The sequence below is a fragment of the Rattus rattus genome, chromosome 3, assembly GCF_011064425.1.
Source record: "Rattus rattus isolate New Zealand chromosome 3, Rrattus_CSIRO_v1, whole genome shotgun sequence".
Taxonomy (NCBI): Eukaryota; Metazoa; Chordata; class Mammalia; order Rodentia; family Muridae; genus Rattus; species Rattus rattus.
The window spans coordinates 136,855,907-136,869,221 of NC_046156.1; positions in this window are offsets into that span (position 1 = coordinate 136,855,907).

Consider the following 13,315-nt stretch of genomic DNA (forward strand, 5'->3'; position numbering starts at 1 on the left):
AATTTTCTTTTGCTAGAAGTTTCTGAGATGATATGTGATCATATGCAAACTTAGATTTCTAGGCTATGGAGGTAGCTAAGTGGTTAAGAGCATATACTGTTCTTGTACAGGACCCAAGGTTTGTTGTTATAACTCCAGCCAGAAAAATTATTTTTCCAATATCCACAGAAGACTTCATTGATGTGCACATGCACGCACACAGAGACACACACACCACACCCCCCACAAACACACATCCAAAACTAAAAACAATATTTCATATTAATATTTCTAATCTGTATGTTTCTCTTCATGAAAAATGAAATTACAGTTAATACAGTCAAATGACTGTTACAGATTTTCGAACAATTATATATTGATGTATATCAATCATTCATAATAAATATATTTTCTTTCCCAAGAGCCTGTCTGCTGTAAAGTTTTGTGGTACTATTGACAGTGTTTCACAAATAATTGCAGTTGAAAACAGTCAGTTAATGGTGAAGAATCCTATACACCTTAGTTTGCTTGTGTGTATGTGTCCTTCTAGTGATATTAATGTTTGCTATTCTGTAAACTGACTCCAGTTTGAAAGTAGTATTTTGCTCAGGCAAAGTGCATTATCAGGTTGAATGGACAAAAGCCAGGATGTGCTGTCAGCACAAAGAATCATGGTTTCATCATCTTGAATCTACTGCAGTGGAGAAAAAGCAGAGTCAGGCTTTATAGTGTCTCAGCTTTCAGTTGAATCATCGATTTTGAAGTGTTGCCAAGAACATACAAACAAAATACAAAAGAAATTTGCTATAAAACATTTATTCATCTGTTATGCCTGCTTGCATTAAATCTTTTTGAGGCTTAGAATGTTAAATTTTTAAAAATTATCTGTTTTAACTTTTAAAAATTAAGATTTTTATTACTATGAAACTCAGTTGCCATAATAAAAATGCTCATTTCAGTAATACATTCATAATTCTCTCATTTGATCCACACAATAACCTGAAAAAGAGTAAGTACTTTACCACTAATTTAAAAGCAAAGAAAAAGAACCACAACTTTACACAGCTTGGAGTTGTCTTATAATCAGACAGAAATTCAATGTACAAAAGATACTTAGACTTTGGAATTTCTATTGTGCTATATCTTAATTGCTTTTACAAGGCCAGAAGAGAAAAACAAAAACAAAACAACAACAAAATAAAAGAAATAACTTAGTATGTTTCAAAGTCCTTATCTATCCAACTGCTTCCTGTAAACTCTGAGCTTTATATTCAAATACCACCACAATTTCATGAAGTCTTTTGTAACTAAAAATTGTAGATATTTTTCTCCAATCAAGTCCCTCCAAACCCAGCTTTTGTTCACTCTTGTTTTCTAGAGCTCCCACTATACTCTCTGAACCATCTGACATAAACTTTATGCCCCATGGGTCCCTCATCGAATCAAGTGCATCAAGGAAAAGAGCTCATTCTTTAAGGTGTGTGTCTGCCTCTCCTGAATAGTATTTAGTTTACCTTACATAGCAATAAGCATTTGCTTAGTGAATGGATGAATAAGAATGATAGTTGATTGCAGACAGGAGTCTAACATGACTGTCCTCTTAGAGGCTCCTCATAGCAACTGACTCACAGCCAAACAGTGGGTTAAGCTTGGAGACTTGGATTGCGGGCCCCAAAGGGATAGGAACTCCACAGAAAGACCTACACAGTCAACTAACCTGGATCCATGGGGTTCTCAGAAATTGAATCACCGACCAAAAATATATACCTAGTCCTTCCTACACATATGTAGTAGTAGATGTCTAGATTAGTCTTCATGTAAGTCCGGAATAACTAGAGTGGTGGCTATCCCAAAAGTTGTTGCCTGTATGTGAGATATGTTCTTTAACTTGCGCTGCCTTCTCTTGCCTCAATGGGAGAAAATGAGCAGAGACTTGATTGTCATGGCGGGGTGTACTCAAGGGGGTGTCCCACCTACTCATAAGAGAAGGGGAGAGGGGATAGCGAGGAATTGTGGAAAGGGGTGACTAGGAGTAAGGCAGTGAGTAGAATTTAAAGTGAATAAGGAAGAAAACAAGAATAAGTGAGGTATAAAAAGTTTTAAGACCTGAATTTGATGGCAAACATATTTCTCCATAAACCACTTAAGGTAGCAGTGAGACATGAAGGCACAGACCACATAACAATAGCCAGGCAGCAAGGTCAAAGAGAGCTTAATTATTTGTAAAAGATTAAGAGGAATTCAACCTTTATAAAATATTTGAGAATAGTCAAACAGAAAAGTAGAATACGACAGGAATTGAGACCAGTCATTGGACTAAATCCTTCAGATATACCTACACCAGTTTCTGCTGATAATTGGCCACACTGTTGAAGTAAAAGATGAAGTAAAAGTTTCTTATCTCTTACCAATCCCTCCCGTCCTTTACTGCAATAACATCCTCTCCTCTAAAGTCTTATTTGCAAATAGATATGGCTTAAATGTACTGAGAATGTGCAAGATTTCCTGTGTTGAAATTGCATCTTTGCTGTGCAGTTTCACGTTTGTAATTTAAAATCCACTGGAGATTATGGGGATTAAAGCCATTGGCTCTCCTTTCCATGGTTGAATCTGGGCAGCTTTGTAAGAAAAAGACACACATATACATGCTCTGTGTCTCACAGGATGTTCTGCCCCATATCACCTATGTCAAAAGGAAGACCATCACAACATGAAGCACCTTAACTTGGGAGCCTCTAAAACATAAGCTAAAACAAACAGCCCATCTTTATATTTCATTTATGCTGTGGTATTGTGCTATTGACATAGAAAGTAAACTAGCTAATACAGTCTTTCTGGGAGGATTTGAGTTTTGTGTTTAGACTGACTTGATGCAAAAATAACTGAGATTGGAGAGAGAGATGGAGTAGCTAAAAATAAAATATTCATAAGATCAAAAGCCTACTAGCAGATTTGAAATTTTCCAGGTCAGATTTAAATGTCTAGAAGCACAGACATGTGGCCCTAAGCCAAGCGTATATAGAGCTCAAGGAGATAGGAAGTCCTCATGACATAAAGATCTCATGATAAGTGAATGAACAAGGAAGCCAAGAAATATAAATGGAAAAAGAAATCTACTTCATCAATCACATAATCATTCATTCAGGAAGCCATTGAGGGATTTCAGACATGGGACCACAAAATATGGCACATAGACATTTGAGTGGACTGTGGAAGCAAGAAATTTTCTCCAACATTCTTTTTGATCTTTTTTCTCCTAGCAGAGGCCATGACAGATTTCCATGACTCTTCTCTAGAGCAGATCATCAAGTATCAGATGTATACACTCTCTATCAGGTAAAAACAGTATCTTATCTTATCTGTTAAAGGAAAGGAACACAATCACCTCAACAATAAGGTTTCTCTAAATTCCCTTTTTTATGACCATCCTTTGTCTTCTGATCATTATCCAGAGAACTTGGAATTGGATGAAGTTCCTATGAAGGAGCTCATTCCTGAAGGAAACTGATTCTCACTCAGCAGCCATTGACCACCTATAGCTCTTCATCTAAAAGGAAACATTAAGGAATATCCACCATCAACATTGACAAGTCAACTTGTGTTGTCATTATTCTGGTTGCGTTTAGATCACTACATAGTTTATAATTCATTGGTCTGCTTCCCTGCATCTATGCATACTTCAAGGTCAGATAGCTGAGAAACAGCATGGCTACAGTGGGGATGTGAGGAATGAGGCAAGTCAAAGATGAAAACAAGTTATGAAAGAATTTGAATTATTTGAGTGATATTAAAGGCAATAGCCACAACCATTTGGTGATAAACTAGATGTGGGTGCTGTGCATTGATAGATGCTAGATGCTGCGTGAAAGGAATCCTCTGTGCATAAAAATTATTCATTTTGAGACACATATGTTTGAAATGAGTATAACACACACACACACACACACACACACACACACACACACACACACAGGAAAAACTCAAATCAAGGCCTTCAGATCGCATAGTGAATGCCCTAATCCCAAAGTCAACAACCTGAAGTCTTCTAAAGTCCAAATCCTTCTGAACAATGTTAAAATACAAATGGAAAATTCCCATTCCATAAAACTTTGGTTTTATATACAAAATGCTTAAAATATTGTATAAAACAATATTCAGACTATATGGACATAGTACATTTGAGAACAAATAAGTGATATTGTCTTTAAATTTATTCACATCCCAACATTTTTATTATAGATAGGAAGACATCCTACGATCCAAAATTATGTTAAATCCAAAGCATTTCTAGTCTGAGGCATTTTAGATATTGATACTTTATTTCTAACTGTCTCAACATAATCTCAAAGAGCTCTGAGATGAAAGTTTGAGAATATGATTAAATAGACATACTTCAAGGACAACAAATAAAGTCACCCAGAGACTATATGGCCATGAGAAAAAATGGAAGGTGGATTCACCTCTGAGGGAAAATTACATGGGAATGGAAAGGCAGGGAAAGGCTAGAATGCAGAATAGTCTAAAACCAGAACTCTAAAGTATCAGAGAAAATTTGGAGAAATACTGATCAGGAAACCATGTGAAACAATTTTAAAAGGAATTGAGCTACAATTACACACACTATGCCAATATCAACTATTAATCTTAATCAGTATTTAAAGAATTTTCTACAAGCAAGGCATGATAGACATTTCTAAAGGAATTTGAATGGCAGAGTGAATTTAAAAAAATCTCACACATTGAAGAGTAAAAACAACATGGATATGTAAAAATGACAGAAGGCCAGAATGGTAGCCCTCAGAAGGTGCAAACAAGCAACCAACCTGATCTACATTACAATTTCAACAGTAACATGGGCTATAAAGTTAAACTACAGTTTCAACAGCAAATGTTACAGGAGACCACAAAGGTTTAAGAGAGATTTAGCAACAACTAAGAAAGCATAAAGTATAAAATTCATTAGGATTTTTAATAGGTGAGAAATTTGAGCCTATTTAAATAATGATAGCAAGAACCAAACTGTGGTTGAATTAGGGAAAAGCTAGAAGAAGCTGAGGAGGAGGGCAGCTCCATGGAAAGACTAGCAGTCTCAACTGACCTTGTCCCCCAGAGATCTCTCAGACACTGAACCATCAAAAAGGCAGCATACCCCGCTGGTCTGAGACCCCTGACACATACAGCACTGGACTGCCTGGTCTGGCCTCACTGAGAGAAGAGGCACCTAACCCTCCAGGGAGTGGGGAGGTGTGGGGAGGTGGGCTGGAGGGTCAGTTTCCTTTTGGAAACAGGGGCAGGGAGGAGGTATAGGATGGGGAGCATTCAGGGATGAGGGGGAAGACTGGGAGGTGGATGAAAACTGGACTGGTAAAAAAGAATTAAAGAATACAAAAGAACTGAAAAAGAAAAAAAAAGAATGATGGAAGAGGGATTGCCAATAATTCCCAAATCTTCTTAAGCAACAAAATGAAATATAAAGATCTGTCTTTAAAAAGATAAACATGTTTTACAGTAAAAGAAGAAAAGGATAAGGAAGATGAGGGCCTTCTTCAATTTCTGGGGAACAGTAACCAGGGATCATATGCTGAAGTAAATAATTCTACAAACAGGAGAAAGTGGGGTCTGATGGGCTCAGAATTGTAAAGGAATGTTTGTTCTTAAATTTATGTGATATTAGGACTGATGTTTGTCCTACAAATGCAATGGAGGGACAACTAAATGTTTATGATTTTGGCAAGGACACTCTCAAGGAAGCTGATTTACATGTACCTATTACTTAGGATGCTGCAAGGTCAGCATGTGTTGGTGCCAAGAAAATCCCAAGGCCAAGCACTCCACTGACTTGGAGAGAATTTCAAATGTGAATTGGCATATTTTAGAGAAAAGAAAAACACACGTAGTTTCTTCTGGAACAAGTAACCATATTCATATCTCCTTCATAAAATGCATGCCTATTTGTTTAAGAAGTAGACAATAATGAAAAGAAGTTACAATTTTCCTACCAGCCTTGAAACCAGTTGCACTTAGAAGTGTCACTCACTTAAGAGCATCACTCACTTATCACTACTCACCACGAAATAAAATATTTAGATCTTATGAAAGCAAATTTCCATTTTATAGCATTTATATTAAATCTATCATTAACGATATGAGTTAATACCAAAAGAATTAAAGATGACTGGGTTTGGTGGCATCATATGGGATGAATCCCCAGGTGGGGCAGCCTCTGGATGACCTTTTCTTCAATGCCCGCTCTACTCTTTGTCTCTGTATTTCCTCCCATGAATATTTTGTTCTCCCCTCTAAGAAAGAATGAAGCATCCACATTTTGGTCTTCCTTCTTTTTGGGCTTCATATAATCTGTGACTTTTTTCTTAGGTATCCTAAGCTTTTGGGCTAATATCTACTTATCAGTGAATGCATAGCATGTGTGTTCTTTTGTGACTGGGTTACCTCACTCAGCCTGATATTTTATGGATGTCTCCTGAAAAGTTCTGCCAGAGCCCTACTGATACGGATGAGGATGGTTGCAGCTAACCATTAGACTGAACAAGTGCACCCCAATGGAGGAGTTAGAGAAAAGACTGAAGGAGCTGTAGGGGTTTGCAACACAATAGGAACAACAAACGCCACCAGAGCTCTCAGGGACTAAACCACCAACCAAAGAGCACACATGGAAGGATCCATGACTCTAGCCACCTAAGTGGCAGAGAATGGCATTGTCCTGCATCAGTGAGAGGAAAAGGCCTTAGTCCTGTGAAGGCTTGTTTCCCCAATGTAGGACAATGCCCGGGCATTGAGGTTGGAGTAGGTGGGTGGGATTGGGAGCATCCTCATAGAAGCAGGGGGAGGGGGTTTGGGAGAGGCGGTAAAGGGGATAACATTTGAAATGTTAATACATAAAATATTCAAGAAAAATAAAATGATTAAAAAAAGAATTGAGGATGGCTACAATTACTGAATATTATCATTCCAATTTATTTATCAGTTGAACAAATGCACTCCCCTTTCTTCTGGAGTCACAAAAATGAAAATCAAATCCCTGTTATCCAATTGCTCACAGATCATATGACATCAAGAAATGTGATGAATGAGATAAAAATAAGTTTCACCTGACTGTGCCAGATAAAAAGGATAAAAAAAGCTTTCATTGTAATACCAAATTCATTACATAGCTAAACTTATTTGCAGTTATGCACATAGACATGAATGCATTACAAGGATGATCTGAGATCATATCCTGAGATTCTTATAATAGTGAATTCTGACATATCTAGACCCATAACTCAAACATCGCAGCATCTATTTTTTATGTGTAGGGCATCATAAATCAATCAGCTGAGCTTAACCAGAAATAGGCTTTCAAAAGCTTAATATCATACTCAGAAATCAGGATTAATCTTTCTCTATTATATTGTTGTTTGATTGCAGTCAGCCATCAGGTACCTTAGAATTGTAGTCAATCATAACATTGGTGGGAGAGACACAGCTCATATAAAGCCTGCTCTTTCAAAACACTATATTCTTGGATAGCAAGGTGCTGTACATAGGAACAATGCAAACAGCAGGACTAAGAACAATTAAATGGGATTTTTTTTTGTTAGCTTTATTTGAAAGCTAATGTTCCAAGGCTGTAGGTCAAGCAATGAACTAAATATACAATTCTCTATCTATTGTTATTCAGTACTTTAAAGCTCATCTATAATCAGTTTATTAAAAAGTACAAGGAAGATATGAAATGAACTGATAGGGCACATATCATATTAAAAGACATTAATACAGCATGTTATCAAGATAGTTGAGAATATATTAACTCAGATTCTCTAACATGACTAAGCACTAGAAGAAAATGTGACACTTTCTGCTACATTAACTCTTCCGTGATAACACTTACTGAATTTCTATGCTTCATATAGTTGATTTCATTCCCAAAGATCTGAATCTTCTCACTCAATATTAAATGTGATTATTTTGAAAATGGATTGCGATCTCTAGAAAACAGCTAACTTGTCCTTTAAAAAATTCAGTCTTTGTTCCCATACTTAAACATCTTACTTTGATTAAAAATGAATTGTGTAAAGTTATGCAAAAATATACTCATAATCATCAACATCAGTATCTTCTCTGTTCTTCCTATTGATAATGGCAACTATTCAAATATCAACTTTCAGATAATAACAATTTTCTATTAAATATAATAATATATAATAAAGTAGAGCTATATAATTAACATATACATAAAATTTCAGACATAAGAATCAGAATTCATCAACCATAATCAAGTAGATATTTGTGTCCAGCATATTCAAAGATTTCCTATTTTTTATGCTCTTCTATTCCATTTAGTTTTTCCATCCTCAGGTAAACACTGATCTCCTTTTTTGCAGATTTTAAAGAGAGAATCCCATTTAGTTTGTTAAATAGAAATTGTATGATTAAATTCTTAAATTCAATATAATTATTGTGATGCTCTATTATGCTGTTCTGTGCATCAATGAACTACTGCAGTTTATTGATGAATAGTAGTTGTTTTATGAGTTACCCACAATTTATTTAACTATTAAACTATTGATGGGCATTTGGAATTATCCAAGTTGTTTTTAACTATTGCAAACAAAGTTTCTATGAATATTCATACAAAAGCCTTTGTAAGGACATATACTTTTATCCATTTGAACAAATACTCAGCTTTTTATTTCTGGATCATATGGGGGGGTGTATTTAGCTTTTAAAAAAGAAACTCCAAAACTTTTCTAAATTAGTTATCTTTTCAAATTATCACCAACTTTTATTCAATTAATGTGAGCATTGTATGTCTCTGTTCCTCCTTTAATTTTTAACCCATTTGTACACATCACTAAACTGAGTTTCCTGTAGGCAGCATATAGTTGAGCTGTTTTATTTAATCTGAGAATCGGTTCCCTTTAATATTGGAATATTTGCACAATTTACTTTTAATGTGATTACTAATATGGTTGTCTTTAAATCTCTCATCTTTCTCTAAGGGTTGGTGATGGCTTTCTCTCTAGGGGGTTTGTTAACTGTTCACACTCTTTTATTCTACTGCTTGAAATCAATGTGGTACTTTTTAAGTTATCATCTCTTGTTGATTTTATTAACTATTGACTGTTTTGTGTTTGTGTATGGAGTGTAACAATTAAAGTGTGTGTATATACATACATATTTAACACAACTATGTAGATATAGGTTATTAGAACCTTCACCGATTCTATGTATTAATTTTATTAAACTTGACATGTAATGTAAGAGCCTTTTGACAATGTATTTGATTTTTTTCTCTCAACCACTGTGTTGTTTCATGTGTTTTGCACTTACTAATTTTACAATATTACGCCATTACTTCTATTAAAATAAAAGAAAAATATTTATATTAACTCATATATTTAAAATATCTGATGTACTTCATTCATTATAGAAAGTCATTTCATATGGTCTCATTTGCCTTCTAATGCTGAAGGACTTTTATTATTTTATGCACATAGGTTCTCTAGGTAAAAAAGTTTTGCCTTTTGATAGTAAAGAAATGTTTTCTTTCAACTTTACTTTGAAAGCTATTTGTAGCTATGGATTTTCTTTCTTTCAGATTTTAAATGTTCCTTCACTACTTCTCACTGGTATCCATTCCAAGTGCTGTAGTTACTTCTATCTAAGCTCCTCTGTTGTCAAGGTAAACTTATACATTGAATTCCTAAGTTTTTAAGTTCCTCTAAGAGGTTTATGCTGTGCTTTTGACTAAGACTTCTCCCAAAGTTTTATGCTTTCTCACAAATTTTATTCTTTTCCAGGTATTATTTCTGCAATGATTTTTAAAGCTTTAGCAATTCAAATTTTATGAGTTTGAATTTATTTTTCTCATTTTAGGTACTTTGCCTTTCTTTGTCTTCAGTTCCACAGGTGCTTTTCCTCTGTGGTTTAGATTATCCTATTAATACAATGCAGTATGCTTATCTCAGAGTGTGCATTTTTGTCTTCTATAAGTTTTATTATAAGATTTAAGATCTTTCATATATTGAACTAATAATTTCAATCCATTATTCAATTAGGAAATAATTATAGATATGAAACAAGGCATTAATAATAATCTGAATATCACCATTGAGAGAACTTATTGTTTATGGCATTTCTGTGCCTGCTTCTATTCAAATTTCCCTTCATTGCACGCCATGTTTTTTTTATCTCTTTGAATGTGTGATAATTCTTAATAGATAACAGACATTGTGAATTTTACCTTTTTAGTTTTAAATATAGGTATAGACATATAGATAAAGAGGTGCGTGGGGTTGCGGATTTAGCTTAGTGGTAGAGCGCTTGCCCTAGCAAACGGAAGGCCCTAGGTTCAGTCCCCAGCTCCAAAAAAAAAAAAAAAAAAAAAAAAAGAAAAAAAAGAGGTGCTAGGTATTCTTGGGTTCATATATTTTTGAAATTCTTTATCTGGCACAAGTTAGTAGAAATCTGTGGTGTTTGGTGGTGTTAACATGAAAGAAACTAAAATCAGCTTGGGGATGGGCCTTTCTACATACCTCAGATGGAAATTATCTTGGCAACAACTGTGCATGAAACTATACCCTAACTAGGATCTTGAAATCTATAAAATGGAGAAAGAGTTGAGAATAATGAAACATGCATAAATCACACTCTGCTTCATGAATGGCAATGCAGTGTAATCCCTCATGTTCCTATGACCTCCCTGCCACTATAGACAGAATCCTGGAATGGTAAGCTAAATAAATCTTTTCTCTCTTACATTACTTTCATCAGATTATTTTAGCAAAAGAACAGAAAAAGACACTAAGATAAAATCATATTATTTTAACATGGCTTGAGTTTATAGGCAAGAATAAAGCAGCCTTTAATTTACTCTAAATTGACATTTGCCTCTAGTAATATCTTTAGATAACTGGACTCGATATTTCATCAGTCACAAGGGTTTTCATTTTGGTAAGTGGGATAGATATTTAACTGATCTTGCATCAGTTAAAGTAATTCAAAATTTTTGATGCTTTATTTTGCTTTCTTTTTTCATTAATGTTTGATTTTTTCCTATATATAACCGTTTGTCTTACCATCTTCCCTCCCTCCTCCCTCTCTCTTTCTGTCTGTCTCTGTCTCTCTTGTTCTCTCTTGCTCCCTCTTGCTTTCACACTTTCTCTTACTTGCTCTCTTCCTTGTTTTCTTCCTCTTGGTTTTATTCATACTTCTGTAAACAATTGCTTTTAACAATTTTTTAATGTCTGAAAACAATATTTATTATATTTTCTAGGAACTACATTGTTTATAGGAATAAGATACATTTTAGTTTTATTGTCCCATCTAAATCAGAAAGAAATTCTGTGAATTATAATTTAAATCTTCACCATCTTCAAGTTTCTTGCCCGAACACCTTTTCATTGCTTCTCATAGAGCAGCCCAGGTAGTACATGTTAACTTAAGTTCCCTGTGTAATTCTCATGAACTCATAACTACTTTCTGACTCCTCCCCTCACTTCCCTTAAATTGTTTCTCACCTTCCAGGTTATTCTGCCCTATGTCTTTAGCATATCTGCTTTCCTGGAAATTTCTCTCATGCACTTCTCTATAAGTCTGCCCTCTCATGAAGGTGTGATGATATTTTCCAAAGTTTGGTATTTATTTTTCTTTTTTCCTGTACCTATGACTTTTCCTGATCACACTATTCTTGAGTTTCCAAATCAAAGTACTATAGATTTTCTAGATCCAATTATATAAATTTATTTCCTCATAGCTCCTGTACCTGGAAGTACCTTGATCTTGATCAAGGTTCAGAAAGGGTTGAATTTTTATCAGACTTTGGTTCTCAGCTAGGGACTCACCACACTGTCATTCCTATGTTGACCATACATCACTGCTATAAATCTCCCCTCTTCTATTTTTTCTTTTATTTTTTTTAAATTTCTTTCTTTATTTTTTAACAGTCCAGATTTTATCTCCCTCCCGGTCCATCCTCTGACTGTTCTGCATCCCATACCTCCTCCTCACCCTCTGTCTTTACAAAGATGTCTCCATTCCTCTAACCCCCACCCTTCCAAACTTCTCCATTCCCCTGGGGCCTATAGTCTCTTGAGGTTAAGTGCATGTTCTCTGATTGAACCCAGATCCAGCAGTTCTCTGCTGTGTATGTGTTGGAATCCTCATGTCAGCTGGCATAGTACGCTGTCTGGTTGGTGGTCCAGTGTCTGAGAGATCTCGGGGGTCCAGGGTAACTGAGACTGTTGGTCCTCCTACAGGGTCACTCTCCTACTTAGCTTTTTCCAGCTTTTCCCTAATTCAACTACAGGGGGCAGCAGCTTCTATTCGTTGGGTGGGTGCAAATATCTGCATCTGACTCTTTCAGCTGCTTGTTGGATTCTTTTGGAGGGCAGTCATGATAGATCCCTTTTTGTGAGCTCCATAGCCTCAGTAATAGTGTGAGGCCTTGGGGCCTCCCCTTGAGCTGGATACCACATTGGGACTGTCACTGGACCTCATTTTCCTCAGGCTGGTCTCCATTTTTGTCTTTGCGCTTCTTTCAGATAGGAACAATTATGGGTCAGAGTTTTGACTATGTCTCTTAAATCACTTGATGCCCTGTATTTCTGCTGGAGGTGAGCTCTACAAGTTCCCTCTCACCTCTGTAGGGTATTTTCCTTCCTTAGGAGATGCTACCTTTTATATCATTAGCCTTAATTGACCTTTTAAAGATATTACATCCAAGTATATTGAGGCCAGAGCTTCAACACAAAGATTTGGGAGAAACACAATTCAGTCCTTCATCCTCTCCCTTCACTTCAATTGCTGACAACTACCAAATTCAGTTCCACCACTCCCTATTGTATTTAGTTTCTTCTGATCACAAATGCATGTGCCTAAGACTTTGTAGCCCTTTCACTTGGATATTATGGCTGTGTTTTACATGAGGTATTTAAAACAAAACCCTCATTAACTAATCTCTATGCATCAACTTTCTTGAAATACCTTCTGAGGAAATGACATTCTTTCCTTGAATCCATCTGCTGGAGGAATGGAGCCAATTAATCTCAAGTTCTCACATACCTCCTGAGCCCAACTGTCTACCACTCTTTATATAGCCTATCTCCTTAATAACATAAGAATTTACATCTTCTTTTGTGCTAATTCACATTGCTTTATTTTCAGATGTCCTTACTTTCTGTTTAAGATGCATTATATCTTGCCACACAATTATATCACTATAATAATATCCCACTTCACTGGTAAGATAATATCCTTAAGCAAAAAGTGAAAAAATTGTTTTCATAATAACACTTTTTAACGATTTCCGATTGTTTTAATCTCAGGATAAGTC